Raw genomic sequence first — 15,160 nt, forward strand, 5'->3', positions numbered from 1 at the left:
TGAGAGAAATCAGTACCTGAGGTTCACCATAGAGTTTGACAAAAAACAACTAGCATTCCTAGATTTACTGATCTCAGCATCAGGAGGGGGCTTACAGTCCGAACTGTACCGTAAGCCAATGGCGAGAAACTCTTTGCTCAGCTATGACAGTTTCCACCCAAGGGCTTTAAGGGACAATTTGCCCTTTGGGCAATTCCTGCGCATTCAGAGGAATTGTTCAACAAAAAAGGCTTTCGGCACACATTCTCTAGCCTTAGAGAGTAACTTGCTAGACAAGAAATACCCTAAACAGCTCATCAAACAATCCAAAAAGCGGGCTGCTAACAACAATAGGGAATGCTTATTGGAACCGGCACCTCTGAGAAATCAACAAGAGAGAATGACATGTGTAAACACATACAGCACATTCTCCAACAAAGTGCAAAAAATTGTTAAAAAACATTGGAAGATCCTTAAGACAGGCACCGACCCTATACCTCCTCCACTGTTCGCCTTTAGAAGAGGGAAAAACTTGAGAGACCAGTTGGTCCATACCAGACCTAAAACTGTGCTGCCACGGGCAGTTGGTACACTGTGGGACATGCCATCAGTTACTGGGCATTATCCCTGTGGGAACTGTGCGGCTTGTCCCCAAACCACCAAAACAGTAACCATAGACATAGGCACGAATAGACCTTGGGAGTTGCGACGGTTCACAAACTGTAACAGCTCGAACTTGATCTATTTAATTACCTGCCCTTGCAAACTAAATTACGTGGGGATGACCACTAGAAAAATCAAGCACAGAATCTCTGAGCACAAGAGTTCTATCCGTTGCTGTAAACAAGCCACAAAAATGACGAGTCATTTTTTGCAAGTGGGCCACCAACCTACTGACATATCATGGACGGTATTGGACCAACCATGGATTCCTTCTTCTGTCACCGATATATCAAAGTTCCTGTTTAAATGTGAGCAAAAATGGGTGTACAGACTTCACAGTGATATAAGTGGGCTGAACGATGAAATTCCATGGATGTCACTTTAATTCCTAGGATGTCACTTTAAGCCCCTCCTGTACTCTATGAACATACATGCTCTGTTCCTTCCATACCTTATATGAAACTGATTGAGAGAACTATGTAAGACTGTGTCCCACTACACGGTTAAGGGCTTCAAATTCCCGCCTATGTGACTTATGGGCATATATATATGTATATATATAACTTTTTTTTGTATACTTCCTAACCTACCCTAAGAACAATTGTAATGACAATTATTTACTGTCTACGTCCCCTAAACATTTTATTCGCGGAAGTATTATTAATTGTGCTCTACTAGACTCTTTTGAGCTTGCTCCCCTATCTGGGATTCGAACTCCAATTAACGCAGCACTACGGGCCAAGTCAACTACAATTCCCGATACTCCCTGCGTTATAACCGGCGCGCTTGCCGTGATGACGCGCGGGTGGACTCTAACTAACGCGGCTTCATGGGCCGAATAAACTACAATTCCCTAAACTCCATGCGCGACAATTGGCGCGCTTGCACTGATGACGCGCGAGGGGCGTCAGAACTTGCCCGACGCCGGACGCTGCACAGGGCGGAACCAGATCAGACATTAAAAGCCCCGTCGGTGCACCGAGTCGGTTCCTCCCTACGAGAGAGCTTAGAGGGACGACCGGTGTACCGACGGATAGGTGAGTCACAGTATGGGTTATGCAAGGATAAATCAATGCAGATCTTGCTGGGTCGAAAGACCGTTTGAGACCATCTTTTCTATAATGACAAACTCGACCAGGGAAAGTGTACTGGTGTCTGTATGCGTGTGACGCAGGGGTGGCGCCTACATGGAGATGTTTTGCCATGGAGTGTATATAGATGTAGATACATCTCAGTTTGTTATCTTTTTATAGTGCGGTGCATCCACTACCTGAGCTCGTGCCAGGTGAGGTGGGGCTGTTCCTTCTCATCAGTTGGGTGAGTGAACTTATACTTACAAACTCACTATACTTGGTGTTTTCTGATTGACTCTGACGGTCTGTATTTTTTGGTCATTACTCACTGGATGACTGGCACATTGTAAACTTGCAGCATAATGTGGATGTTATTTGTTGTTTTTAAGTCTTAACACTGTACCTTCACACATACCATTTTCTTCCTATATTTCAGGATGAGAGGATGATTATACATACACCTTCAGGTGATATGATTTATTTTATTTAACCTAGCAGTAGCTCTAATGGTCCTGAGGAAGCAGCAGGGGATCTTTAGACCTCATTCGTCTGCAGAAACATGTCGACCTTATATCCTTTTTTAGTGGACATTTGTTAAACCACTATCTAGCACTGTTTTTATTGACTTAGGAGTGTGAGGGTGCTTATTAAAATTGTTTTCCCAATCACGACCTAATTTTAGATCTCTTTATCTTTTTCTCACAATTCACTTTTTCTTAAGCACTGCTATTCAGTTCACCACTAGAAACGCTATCCTATTCACATCAGCATTTCACATCAGCATTAACACTGGGTTTTTCCTGTGTATGGTAACCAAGCACCAACACAGGTTTTTTCACCCCTGATTGTGAATCATTTATGCTAAAGAGATCCCAAATGATGAAGGGCGGTCTCGATGGTGGACTGATGGGAACTCGTTTTAGTTAAAACCACTTCCTTTCCTGCATGTAAAGGTACTTTGTTTTTGTTGGACTCTCTGTTAATCTTTGGTTGGTGCCACGTATATAAATGCTCCATACTCTATCATGGGCATTACCTCTTCCTCTACTATTTTCTGTTCTGTGATCAGTACTAGGCTCTTTGGGAGTGAGGATTGTGTCAGTGTTTTCAAAAATTATATTTTTAAGCCTTGAATGGTTTAGTTGTTTTCAAAGTCTTTAAAAACAAATCTGAGTTGACATAATCCTCATTGTCTATAGTAGGGTGTTTGTTGGATACCGCCGGCAGAGTGGCCCCTTCTGTCAGGTCTGGCAAAAACACTAGGGTTGAATAGTCGACGCATGCTATTCTGAGCTTTGACTAGGGCTGTGGAGGTTGTGACATATTTGCCTAAGATCTTGATCATGTCCTCTCCAAATAAGAGTCTTTTGGGGTTTGCGGAGGGTTCTTTGTCAGCCATGTCTCTCAACTCAGGGTTGATCTTGGTAAGGACTACTCTTCGTTGTATGCATTTACCCTGCATTTGCGTTCCCTAATAGGATCAGAGTTTTCTGACTCCATCCTCTTTTCTTAGTTGATCTAAGTCTAACGGGGTACCGTTAATATGGCTGTCTTCCGCCATATCAATTATTTTAGTCAGCGGGCCTAAAATATCAAGCATGTGATCCTGGCAGGCCTTCAGTTACCTTTTCATGCTCTTCCTGGGGTCTCTACCCACTTTGAATAGGAATTTGATTAATTCTGGGTCGAGGTTGGGTGTCGGGCATACCTTTTCTTGAACCACTGGATCTTGGGGCCACCATTCTGAGCTCCTCGGGTGTCTGATATTATGTGGAGAGAACATCTCCTCACCCAGTGGGTTGGTTAGAATTTCTTTAGAGGATGAAGGGAGCTCTTCATCTGATAGGGGACTCTCGAAGTCTAGATCATCCTGGTCTAGGTAAAGGAATTATTCATCCAACGGGTTCATGTTTTGGTCTCCTTGTGGTTCAATTTCAAGATCTTGTGTATCATGATGAGCACTTAGATATTGTGTACCGCTTTGGACACTTTGATAGGCTGTGTCGCTAAGGACACCTGATACTTTTGAGGTGCGTAGACCTCCCTTACAGTTTGAGGTGCTTAGACCTCCTTTATACGATGAGGTGCGTAGACCTCCCAAATTATTTGAGGTGTTTAGACCTCACAATGTGCTCATGGTGCTTGCTCTTTCAAAGTTGTTTTTTCTCTTTAATCTTGTGCCCCCTTTTTATATTGTATTCCACGTTTTGGCCTTTCTGTGTTTCAATAGTGCCATCTTCTTTCTCTATTAAGGGTTTTTTGGTTGCGATGAACCGGTTGAGTGTTTTGCCCATGCAGGAGTGCATCTCTTGTTGAGTAGTCCTTTTCATTTCTTCATTATTGATGTAAGGGGTAAGTACCTCAAGACCATCTGATTCTACATCAGACATGTTGGATTTTATACTCCTTCACGGGTTGTAGTAGTTAGTAATCTATATAGATGACTTGGAAGGTAGGCAATCTGATATATTAGTAAGGTTCAGAAGACCTTATGTATATTAGGGATTTGTTAGAGGAGCGTATGTAAATTAGTGCATTGTTACATCAGGTCTTTTACATTTTATGCTCCTTTACTGTAAAATGAGGTATTTGGAGTAAAAATAGTTTGAGTACTTGCGGTCGTAGTTAGCAGCTGATCACAGGAGTGTCCAACTGCCAGACTTCCTGACATGCTTGTGAGCGATCAGCTGTTGATTTACTGCCCAGGTAGCCCCTCAACTACAGATGGATTAAAGATTTTATTTTTAATTTAATTATTGATTTTTGTTATGAGTTCCCAACTTGTCTGTATTTCGGGGTAGCCCGCTATTGGGTGGAAATGCAATGTGAGGTCCAGGGTGAGGGCGGAGAGTGGGGGGGGGGGGGGGCAGGATTTCCATAAGTTGGAAATCAGTTAGGTGTGAGCCGAAATGTAAGAAGAGTTTGAGGTCAAAGAGGCATAAGTCTATTCAGAAAGGTATACAAATTAAGTTAAAAAGGGCACAAGTCTATTCAGAAAGGTATACAAATTTAATTGAGAAAACATACATACACATGTAGTTGCCCATTCTAGAAGATACAGGTCATACATGAAAGTGAAGAGAAAATGTACTTATCTGCCTGGAGCCACATTTAAAAAAGGCAGACTATACTATGTGAATGGCTATTGTACATCTGGAAGATTCTATTCTAGGTCTGTTTCACTTCATGATGTATTGCTTCTAAGTGGCTGCTTGGAGTTAGCATTAAAAGAAATATGCATAATGGTAGCCTCTGGTCTTGTAATGAAATCATTTAAGGTTTAGTATTTGTATGGGTATTTGGGACACAATGGCTTTTTTATGGTGGGTATGGGTTTTTGAGTGGCAAGTAAATTTCTCGTGTTTAAGTGGGTGTAGGTTTTTGAGGGGACCTGGGCATGTCTATGATCACACATATTCTTTTTGACAGCCATGGTAATATTATAGTCACACACCATCTCTGTGGGGACCTGTGCATGTCTATAATCACACACTATCTCTGTGGGGTCCTGTGCATGTCTATAATCACACACTATCTCTTTGGGGACCTCGACTTCTCTATAATCACACACTATCTCTGTGGGGACCTGGGCATGTCTATATTCACACACTATCTCTGTGGGGACCTGTGAATGTCTATTATCACACACTATCTATGCGGGGACCTGTGCATGTCTATAATTACACAATATCTCTGTGGGGACCTCAACATCTCTATAATCACACACTATCTCTGTGGGGACCTGGGCATGTCTATAATCACACACTATCTTTGTGGGGACCTGGCATGTCTATATTCACACACTATCTCTGTGGGGACCTGTGCATCTCTATAATCACACACTATCTCTGTGGGGACCTGGGCATGTCTATAATTACACACTATCTCTGTGGGGACCTCAGCATTTCTATAATCACACACTGTCTTTGTAGGGATCTTGACATCTCTATAATCACACACTACCTCTGTGGGGATCTTGACATCTCTATAATCACACACTACCTCTGTAGGGATCTTGACATCTCTATAATCATACACTTTCTCTGTGGGGACCGGTGCATGTCTATCATCACACACTATCTTTGTGGGGACCTGGGCATGTCTATAATCACACACTATCTCTGTGGGGACCTCCTCATCTCTATAATCACACACTGTCTTTGTAGGGATCTAGACATCTCTATAATCACACACCATCTCTGTAGGGATCTTGACATCTCTATAATCACACACCATCTCTGTAGGGATCTTGACATCTCTATAATCACACACTTTCTCTGTAGGGACCTGGGCATGTCTATAATCACACACTATCTTTGTGGGGACCTGGGCATGTCTATAATCACACACATTCTCTGTGGTGACCGTGGTAATACTATGGTCACACACCATCTCTGTGGGGACTTGACCATTCCTGTAATTACATGCAAGCTCTGTTTTGGCTTGAACATCATCAGCTTAGCATTCTCTGTATGGAGCTTTGTGAATACTGAAATGTAGTAAAGTTAGACTTTTGGTCGAAATTTACCTTTGTGAATCGGGCCCTATTTTAATGAGGACTTCAAGACAATCATCTTCATGCACTATCTCTGTGGGAACTTAAACATCGCTATAATAACACACTATTTTTGTGGGGGCTTGAAAAAAACTATAATAAAACATTATCTTAGTGGGGACTTGAACATAATGATAAAAACATACCAGCTCTGTGGGGACTCGAGCATTCCTGTAATTAAACACATGCTCTGGTTTGACTTGAAGCACCAGGGGGTCTCATGAGGCACAGGGTCAAGACTGATTTGCATATAGCTGTGTCTGAACTGGGGTGGCGAAGTGAGCTAAAGAACGATCATGAATTGAACCCAGATCTGTGACTGGGGATGAGTGTCTGAAAGGCTTCATCACTCCGTCCATCATCTCCTTGTGTTTGCTTTGACTTGAACATCATCAGCTTCACATTCTCTGTATGGGGCTTTGTGAATATTGAAAAGTAGTAAAGTTAGACTTTTGGTCTAAATTTACCTTTGTGAATGCTGACCAATAGTAAAGTTAGACTTTTTGTCTAAGTTTACCTTTGTGAATTGGGCCCTATTTTAATGAGAGCTTAAACACAATCACCTTCATGCACTATCTCTGTGGGGACTTAAACATCGCTATAATAACACACTATCTTTGTGGGGACTTGAACAACACTGTAATAGCACACTATCTTTGTGGGTACTTAAATATCGCTATAATAACACACTATCTTTGTGGGGACTTGAACATCACTATAATATCACACTATCTTTGTGGGGACTTGAACATCACTATAATAACACACCATCTCTGTGGGGACTTGAACATCTCTATGGTAACACACCATCTCTGTGGGGACTTAAACATTGCTATAGTAACATACCATCTCTGTGGGGACTAGAGCATTCCTATAATTACGCACAACATCATTAGCTTCACACTCTGTATAATGGGATTTAAGTTTTGAATATACACACTATTTCTATGGAGACTTAAACACAGTGATCTTCACCCACTATCTCTGTGGGGACTTGAACATCTATTTTGGCAAAAATGTAAGCAGTTAATCAAGCTCTGGGTTCGACTTGACCATATTCTTTAGTTCCATATGTTAATTTCTTTATGTGTTAGTTCCCTTATCTCCTAAGGTTTTAAGCACTAATAAATAGGTTAAATACAGCTTTAAGGGCCTTTCTTTAAGCATGATATGATATTTTCTGGCACATTAACATGATGTATCTTTAACTTATACCCCTAGTATATATTCAGCAATTTAGATATGGATAGATTATAATGCTGTTTGTGTATATTGTTGATAAAATAAACATTTAGCCATGTGCCTTCAACTGTATACAATCACAATAGTATTACAGACTAGGTCCCCACAAGGATGGTAGCACGTGTTCAAGTCCCCACAAGGATGGTGCTGTGCGCACGAATAAATAACAATATATTTCCAAATTTGAAGCAGGATCCTGTATCATGAATTTTTTCTCAACATTTTTCTATTATTAGTGTGTTTTAAAAACATTGGGAAAGGTTAGTCCGCACAAGGCTGGTATTCACACATAGTCCCCACAAGGATGGTAACATGTGTACGGGTGTGTGTGTGTGTGTGGCTCTGGGTGTGTGTGGCTCTGTGTGTGTGTGGCTCTGGGTGTGTGTGTGTGGTAGTAATTGCTGTCTGCTGAGCTCGTCTGTAGGGTACAATAGGTCTCACATTTGCGAGAGATTAAGCTAATAGCAATGTAAATGACAATGCCATTTATTTATCTGTTTTCAAAACCAACACATAAATACAAATTTTGTCATTTACAATGCCAATAGCTCTAACTTTTCCAAAGGCGAAACCATTGCATTGTAAATGCTTGTTTTAGTGTTGTGTAAAGTGCTAGTTGTGCTGGGGCCCCCTGTAGACCACGAAACTCACTTATTCGGCATTGGTGTGGCAACGGAGGCTGGCAATAGTAGCTGAGCGCAGTAGGATATCATGCGATCTGACTGCTTTAGGAGAGATGTGTGCATTGATGAGGGGATGTACAGTGCTTTTAGTTTGAATATTTACTGCTTTTTCTATTTCAGGTTCGGTGGCTGGCCCGAAGACGTGTCTAACTAGGTGGTGGGTCATTCATTTATCAAGTGGGCAGAGTGACAGGAAATGCAGAGGTGTTATGGGGCAAATTTGGGATTGGAGCAGTGGCTGTTTCCCATTACATGGTGAGGAAAAGTGGGTATGTGGGTGCATGAGTTAATGAGATGTGTGAACGGTATGCTGGTGGGTGGCAAATGCCCAGATATTTTGGCCTTACATTTGGGGAGAATGACTGTGTGTTGGAAAAAAGTGTAGTGCGTTTGAGGGCAATGAAACAGGACTTGTTACAAATTAAGGCAAGGTGGGCAGGTTGCTTTGTTCTTTGAATGAGTTTACGCCTCTGAGAAAATGGAGGGGGCCAGCAAGCCCTCTGTAATGGATAGGGCCAGTAGGAAAGTCAATAGAGAGGTGAATATGTGTTGTAGGGAGATTGGTTTTAGATCAATTAGGCACAGGCACATTAAGTATGATTGCTTGGAATTCCTTAAGCGGGTGATGTTCACCTTTCCAGGGTAGGCATGGAGCTGTACTTGTTGGAAGTCAGGGATGTCTTAAGAAGGACTCTCAACATCCAGAGACAAAGGACTGGCATAGCGAGTTAGGCGAGAATTTTTTGGGGGGCACAAAAGTAATCAGGTTCCCTTTTTCTGGGTAGCGGGGGCCTGGAAAGTTTTGTATGAGTTTACAGAACTTTGATTGGCATTGCCATTGGTGAATCATGTGAGAGGGAGGGTAGGCAAAAAGTTCCAGTTTAAGGATAGGAGTTTGGTTGTTTAGAGGTTAATACATGCAGTCATGGGATGTAGGGGAAGTTAAGGTTGCAAACTGTTGAAATGCACTACAATATCAAAGAGATAGTTGTGGGGTGTAGTATGTTGATGGGAACTTAGGGGTGTAGGTAGGATATTGGATAGTTCAATTGATGTATAGTGAGGTTTTCATTCTCTAAGGCCGATTGCCCAGCTAAAGTTTGTTATATGCATGTTTCAATAAAGCGGCCTTCTTCACATAACACAAGCGGTCAGTGGTCTGCGCTACGCCCATCTCTCTCAATGAGGGTTTGTGGGGCAGCCGATCATAGGGAGCGCTGTCCCCTGGGTTTTTGGGAGAGTGGATCAGTGCAGCAACTGCCATAGTGAGTCTTGGGCTATAATATAGCCCAACGTAGCCAAAGGGATGTATAGGGGCAGTAATTGGGCTTCCTGATACCATTTTAGGTACAGGTGACCTGGTGACTGGTGGCAGGGAGTCCTTAGTGGGGTTATTTTCTCCTACCCACCAGTGGCCAAGGGGTTGGCTTTTGAGGGATGGGGGGTTTGTTATGAGTTTTCTCTAACTTTTTCTGCCTGCATTGTTGGGACAGGTACACTATGGGGGTGCATTGTTATATTTGTCACCTGAGACTGGTGCTTTGTAAGGGCCTGAGACGTTTTGCATGAGTTTACAGAAGTTTGATTGGTGTTGCCATTAGTGAATCATGTGAAAGGGATGGTAGGCAGGGAGTACAAGGTTAAGGATAGGAGTTTGGTTGTGTAGAAGTTAATACCAGCGTCATAGGCTGTAGGGAAAAGTTAAGGTTGTAGACTGTTGAAATGCACTATAATACAAAATATATAGATGTGAGGTTGGGTATGTGGTGGGATTTTAGGGGTGGGGGTAGGATATTAAATTGTTTAATTGATGTATAGTGATGTTTTAGTTCTGTACGTTGGATTGCCCAGGTAAAGATGTTATGTGCACCTGTTTCAATAAAGCAGCCCTTTTCACACCACACGAGTGGTCAGGGGTCTGTGCTGTGCCCTTCTCTCCCAAACAGCTCTTCTGCTCCATTATTGCCAGCAAGCAGCACAGTGAGCTGTTCATCACGTTAACTCCCACTATACACTCAGGCTGAGCCAAATACAGCATCTCATTGAGAAATTATCTGCAGCCTCCAAAAGGCTCGAAAGACCAGGAGGCCACCGCCTCACCCACCCGAGGCCTGATATCCAGCTCAAGAGCTGGGTAAGGGAACACGAAAATAACTTGCTGCTGTTATTCGCAGTTTGACGTTGTCCTCCCTACTGCTGCAGCACCCCTATTGCAGCTGATCCACTTGCTTACGCCAACCCAGAACTGAAGCGGAGGGTCCTCCAGAAGGTGCATCTTGTGGCCGGCCCTCCGCAATCAGGGCAGCCGCCCCACAAACAGGCCTTTTCGAAGCCTGAATGGCTGCAGGAATCATACAATTTCCACACATAATGTGATGCAAAATGGCTACTATGCTAAAGAAACAATGTCACAGGAAAAAACTTCTTAGTTTAATGTTTTACTTTGTAACATATTATCAAGCTTTTCAGCCATACTGCAATCTGAAGGAGGATTTAGTGCACTGGTGTAGTAAATGAAATCAGATTATAGGGAACATTGGGGCATATTATCAAGGGGGTTTATCTCCGCTTTTTTGGCTTTAAAAGCCAAGAAAGCAGAGATAAAATTATCTCCCTATTACCTAGCTGTCGCTAACACCAGTTAGCGACAGCTAGTAGGAGATAGCGACCATCTTGGGCCCACCTTTGCATGTCAGTGATATTTATCACTAATGACATGCAAAGTGGGCGTGCCAAGATGTTAGCGACTGAAAACAGTCGCTAACATCGCTATCTCCTATTACCAACTTTTGGAGATATTCGCGCTAAGCCCGGATATCTCCAAAAGCTAACACCTGCCCTGAGCCGTTCTTAGCCATGTTATCCAATGGGAGGTGGATAACATGGCTAAGAGCATTAGCTCGGTAATGCATGAATATCGCTGACTTTTCAGCGATATTCATGCTTTGCGGCGATTTTTATCGCATTTGCGTTAAACCTTGGTAATACCAAGGTTTATTTGCGGTAAAAATCGCCACAGCTCAGCGGTAAATTTTTGTCTCTAACCAAGCAATAGCGATAATTATCGCTATTGCTTGGTAATATGCACCATTGTTATTGGAAATGACACCAATTTATGGCTCGCAACCAGTCATATGGTCACCTTCGTTTTGCCGTGGTGTGTAAGCCACTTGCTCTATCGCGAAAAGCCTATGCTTATAATTGAAAGCGTAAAAATACAAAACTCTGAATACAAAGTATTACTGGCTAAAAATGCATGATTTGCCAAAGGCACCCTTATAAAGCAGAGTCCACTCTGGCAACTATGAGGCAGAGATCATAATTACAGAATTTTGAATTGAAATCTTTCAAAACTAAAAATACGACATTGCCTGTGTCATTTGTATTTCAGTGAAATGCGCATTATTTTTAAGAGGTAAAACCTGTCAGAAAAATATACCTTAATTTACAGTCCCAATCCCATAATGCAATTGGCTGCAGATTAAGCTAAAATGTTCACCTTGCTCGTTTTCATGAGCTCTCTGTGGAAATGCAAGTAAAGTTTAACGGGCTAACTTCAACCGGTTCGGTAACGCTGCCAGCAAAAAACACCAGTTCAAGTAACATTTACCCCGAGTTCAGGCAGTGTTTTTGCACCCAATTTACTAAGATATCTGCTAAATTGACCGTGTTCAGTGTCGTTCCCTCACTTACTACGCTGGTATTTTTAGGCCTATGCTAACAAATTAAAAGCAAAATTACAATGTCAGAATGAAGAAGATAGCCTTTATTATTGATCAATTAAAATCATTAAAAACAGGAGGTATAAGTAAAAACATTAAATTGTGCATGAACACAACAAAACATTGTAACTTGAAAACTAATTTCGAAGATACACCACGTTTCAGTACAGTAATCACAACATATGTTAACAGCAATTTGAGTATTTTTCCTCTATTTCCTAATTTAAAGTGCCATTACTAAGGTGATCGTGACTGTAAACATTATGAGACTGCCAACCTTCTCGGGTTCACATTCTATTTCTAATATTAGAAATCAGATGTTTCACACAAATCAAAAATAACTACGCTACATTATATATAAAACTAATACTTAAAATATCTAAAAAGGTGTGAGCATTGCCTCCACTACCCCATATTGTAGAATATAAAGATAAAAAACATAATTAAAATGCCATAATTATGTCACAATGCAAAGCGCTGAACTTGAGAACCATCAGCACCCCCAGCAAAAATGCTGAAATTAGTCCTTCTTGCAGCATTGGGGGACGCCAACAAAACTAATAGAGGCAAAAAAATGTTTACATGAAGACACATGGGCAAAGGTTAAATTGGGAAATGGAGCTCATACAACGAGGAACATACCAACACATCAGGGCCTAAAACAAGGCTGCGTTTTAGCGCCCACCCTTTTTAACCTTTTTCTTTCCGACTTCGCAATAGTGCTGGACACAGATGAAGTGCACCCACCTTCATTGGCAAACTCGCGAATTCCCTGCCAGCAATACGCAGATGACATAGTCTTGCTGAGCAAAACCCCAGTTGGTCTACAAAGAGCCTTAAACATACTATCAGCGTACTTAAAACAAGAAGGTCTGGATCTAAACAAAGAAAAAACCAAAGTGGTCCGTCTAGTAGACACAAAAAAACTTAGATACACATGGACGTACAACGGGACGAAGGTGAACGAACAAGGTTCGTATAAATACCTTGGAGTTACAATTTCCCAGGGAGCAAGACAAACTGAGCATATAACTGCAGTACGCGCAAAAGCCCAAAGCCTACTTTTTGCTTATCGATTGCTAAAAACAAAAATGGACTGTCCGAACCACAATCACCTCCTGGAGGTTATGTCGGCACAAATTTTACCATCCTTGTCTTACGGTCTCGTCACCTGGTGTGGCAAGGAAATAGACCTACTAAATGAGCTTCAAACGAAAATCTATAAAGCAGTTTTTAACCTTCCAAAGTGTGCTTCAGTCCCGCAAGTTAGGCTGGAATTTGGTCTGCAAAACCAGAAATATAGGAGCATGAGCGGCTTCGTAAAACTGTGTCACAAGTTAAGATCAGCAAATCCGGATTCAATGGATTGGTTAAACTGGGAAGCTATAAAAAATCAAGGAGTGAAGGGAACCCTGTGCCCTTGGGGAAAACATCTGAAATTCTGTGTAAAAGAGCTGGTGTTGGAAGGCACATGGGAGTTTGTGACGGACAAAGCAACCATAAGTAGATTAGCCAACAAGGCAGCAAGGATGAAATCTTTTCAAGATGACAAAGCATCACTTCTCAAACGGCGACATGGTTGGACCATAATCAACTCCTTTAAAGCTGGACTACCGCATGCATACTTATCCTCTCATTTCAATGTGCATTTAAAAAGAGCCTTCACAGACTATAGGATGGGGATGCACATTTCGAAGGATCTAGCACCATCCTGGAAAGGTAATACCAGACGGAGAGTTGTAGACTATGTGGATACAAAACAGAATCACTGGCTCAGTTTTTGTATGTTTGTCCGGCTCTCCTGGCACAACGTCGTCGATTCTTAAAACAGATCTGCAACGAGTTAAAAATCCGCACCTGCAGGCAAATGGTAACTTGTTGGCTGGGAGGGAGTTCAATTATTTTGGCTTGCAGGGGAATAAAATTCTTGGCAGAAGTGAAAAAATGCCTGAGTCTTGTGGAGCGAGGACAGGGCTAATGAAGCGGGTCACCAACGCTGCCTCGATCCTATTGACTGGTAAATTCTGCACTACTCACGTAATAAAATTTTGACCCTAAAGCCTGCGGGAGTATCCCCGGACGAAATTTTTAAAACTGTGTTACATTATTTTAACAAAGGAGTAGTCTAATTTTTTAGCAAGCATTTTGTCTTTTGTATTATAAAATTATTATGTGGAAATTGTAATGATTTTAATTAATTATGCAATAAATCTTTTTGACTTTGACTTTGACTAGTCCTTCTCCCTTTTTGTCTTCTAATACAATCTCTCTCTTTCCATTATTCCATCCATTCTCTCTTTTCTTTTCCTCTTGTCCCTCTCTGATTGTTTTCTCCTTACTTTCCAAATGCCCCCTCTGTCTCTCTCTTGAAGCCCTGAAGCTTCTCCATGTCTGCTGCAGTTAACCTCAGGGATCTGGGAAAGGGACAGAGGCGACAGGAGCGCCCAGGGCGTTCAAAGCCAACCTCCACTGGCTCCAGTCCACCGTGGAAATGCCTGGTGCAATAAAAGGCCTAGCCGGCCCTGAGCGCAGTTGTGTAAAATGTCATGTCTGGCTGAAGGTGCCCTATGTGCATAGGGCCATTTAACAGCCTTATGCCCATCAGATCAAATACTGAGAAATAGCGCACACCTCAGCTGCCTTGTAGCCACCTTATGTATGACACCTTAAAACCGTCCTGGCTTTCCTAGTCAACAGCACTTTAAACAACGGGGCTTGTGGCTTCTACCTTAACATTGCAGTTAAGTCCACAAACTGGATGTGAGTGTCACAAATGACAGAAAGACACTAGGGAGCAATGCGGCCAAGAACTGTTTTGTGCCTCTTTGGTGTATATTAAAACCCACCTGTAACAGTTGTGCTCTTGCTGATAGAAAAGATCTAGAAATGACAGCGAATGGAGAGGGAAAACCTGCAGGAATTCAAGGTGAGTTCAGATGCAAAGGGCCCCAGATGCGAATAGGAGGGCTCCTTGCGGGTGTGTAGGTGTCAGTTGTGAAGCAGGTTCAGTGGCTTGGATCCCAGGGGTGTAAAGTGCCCACAACACCGCAATCACAGCTGTCTTTAACACCCAACAAGAGTAAAGGGGTTTGTTCGTCTGCGCGGATCATAGCCAGACCAGAGCTGGATTCCCATACATAGGGAGAGAAGTACTGGAAAACATAATTGCGAATTAAATTGATTTCTTTCAAGAACTGAGATGCCAGTATCGTGAGATGACAAAGAATGTGAAATGTATGGTAA

This window comes from Lissotriton vulgaris, chromosome 3_1, assembly GCF_964263255.1.
Source record: "Lissotriton vulgaris chromosome 3_1, aLisVul1.2, whole genome shotgun sequence".
NCBI lineage: Eukaryota > Metazoa > Chordata > Amphibia > Caudata > Salamandridae > Lissotriton > Lissotriton vulgaris.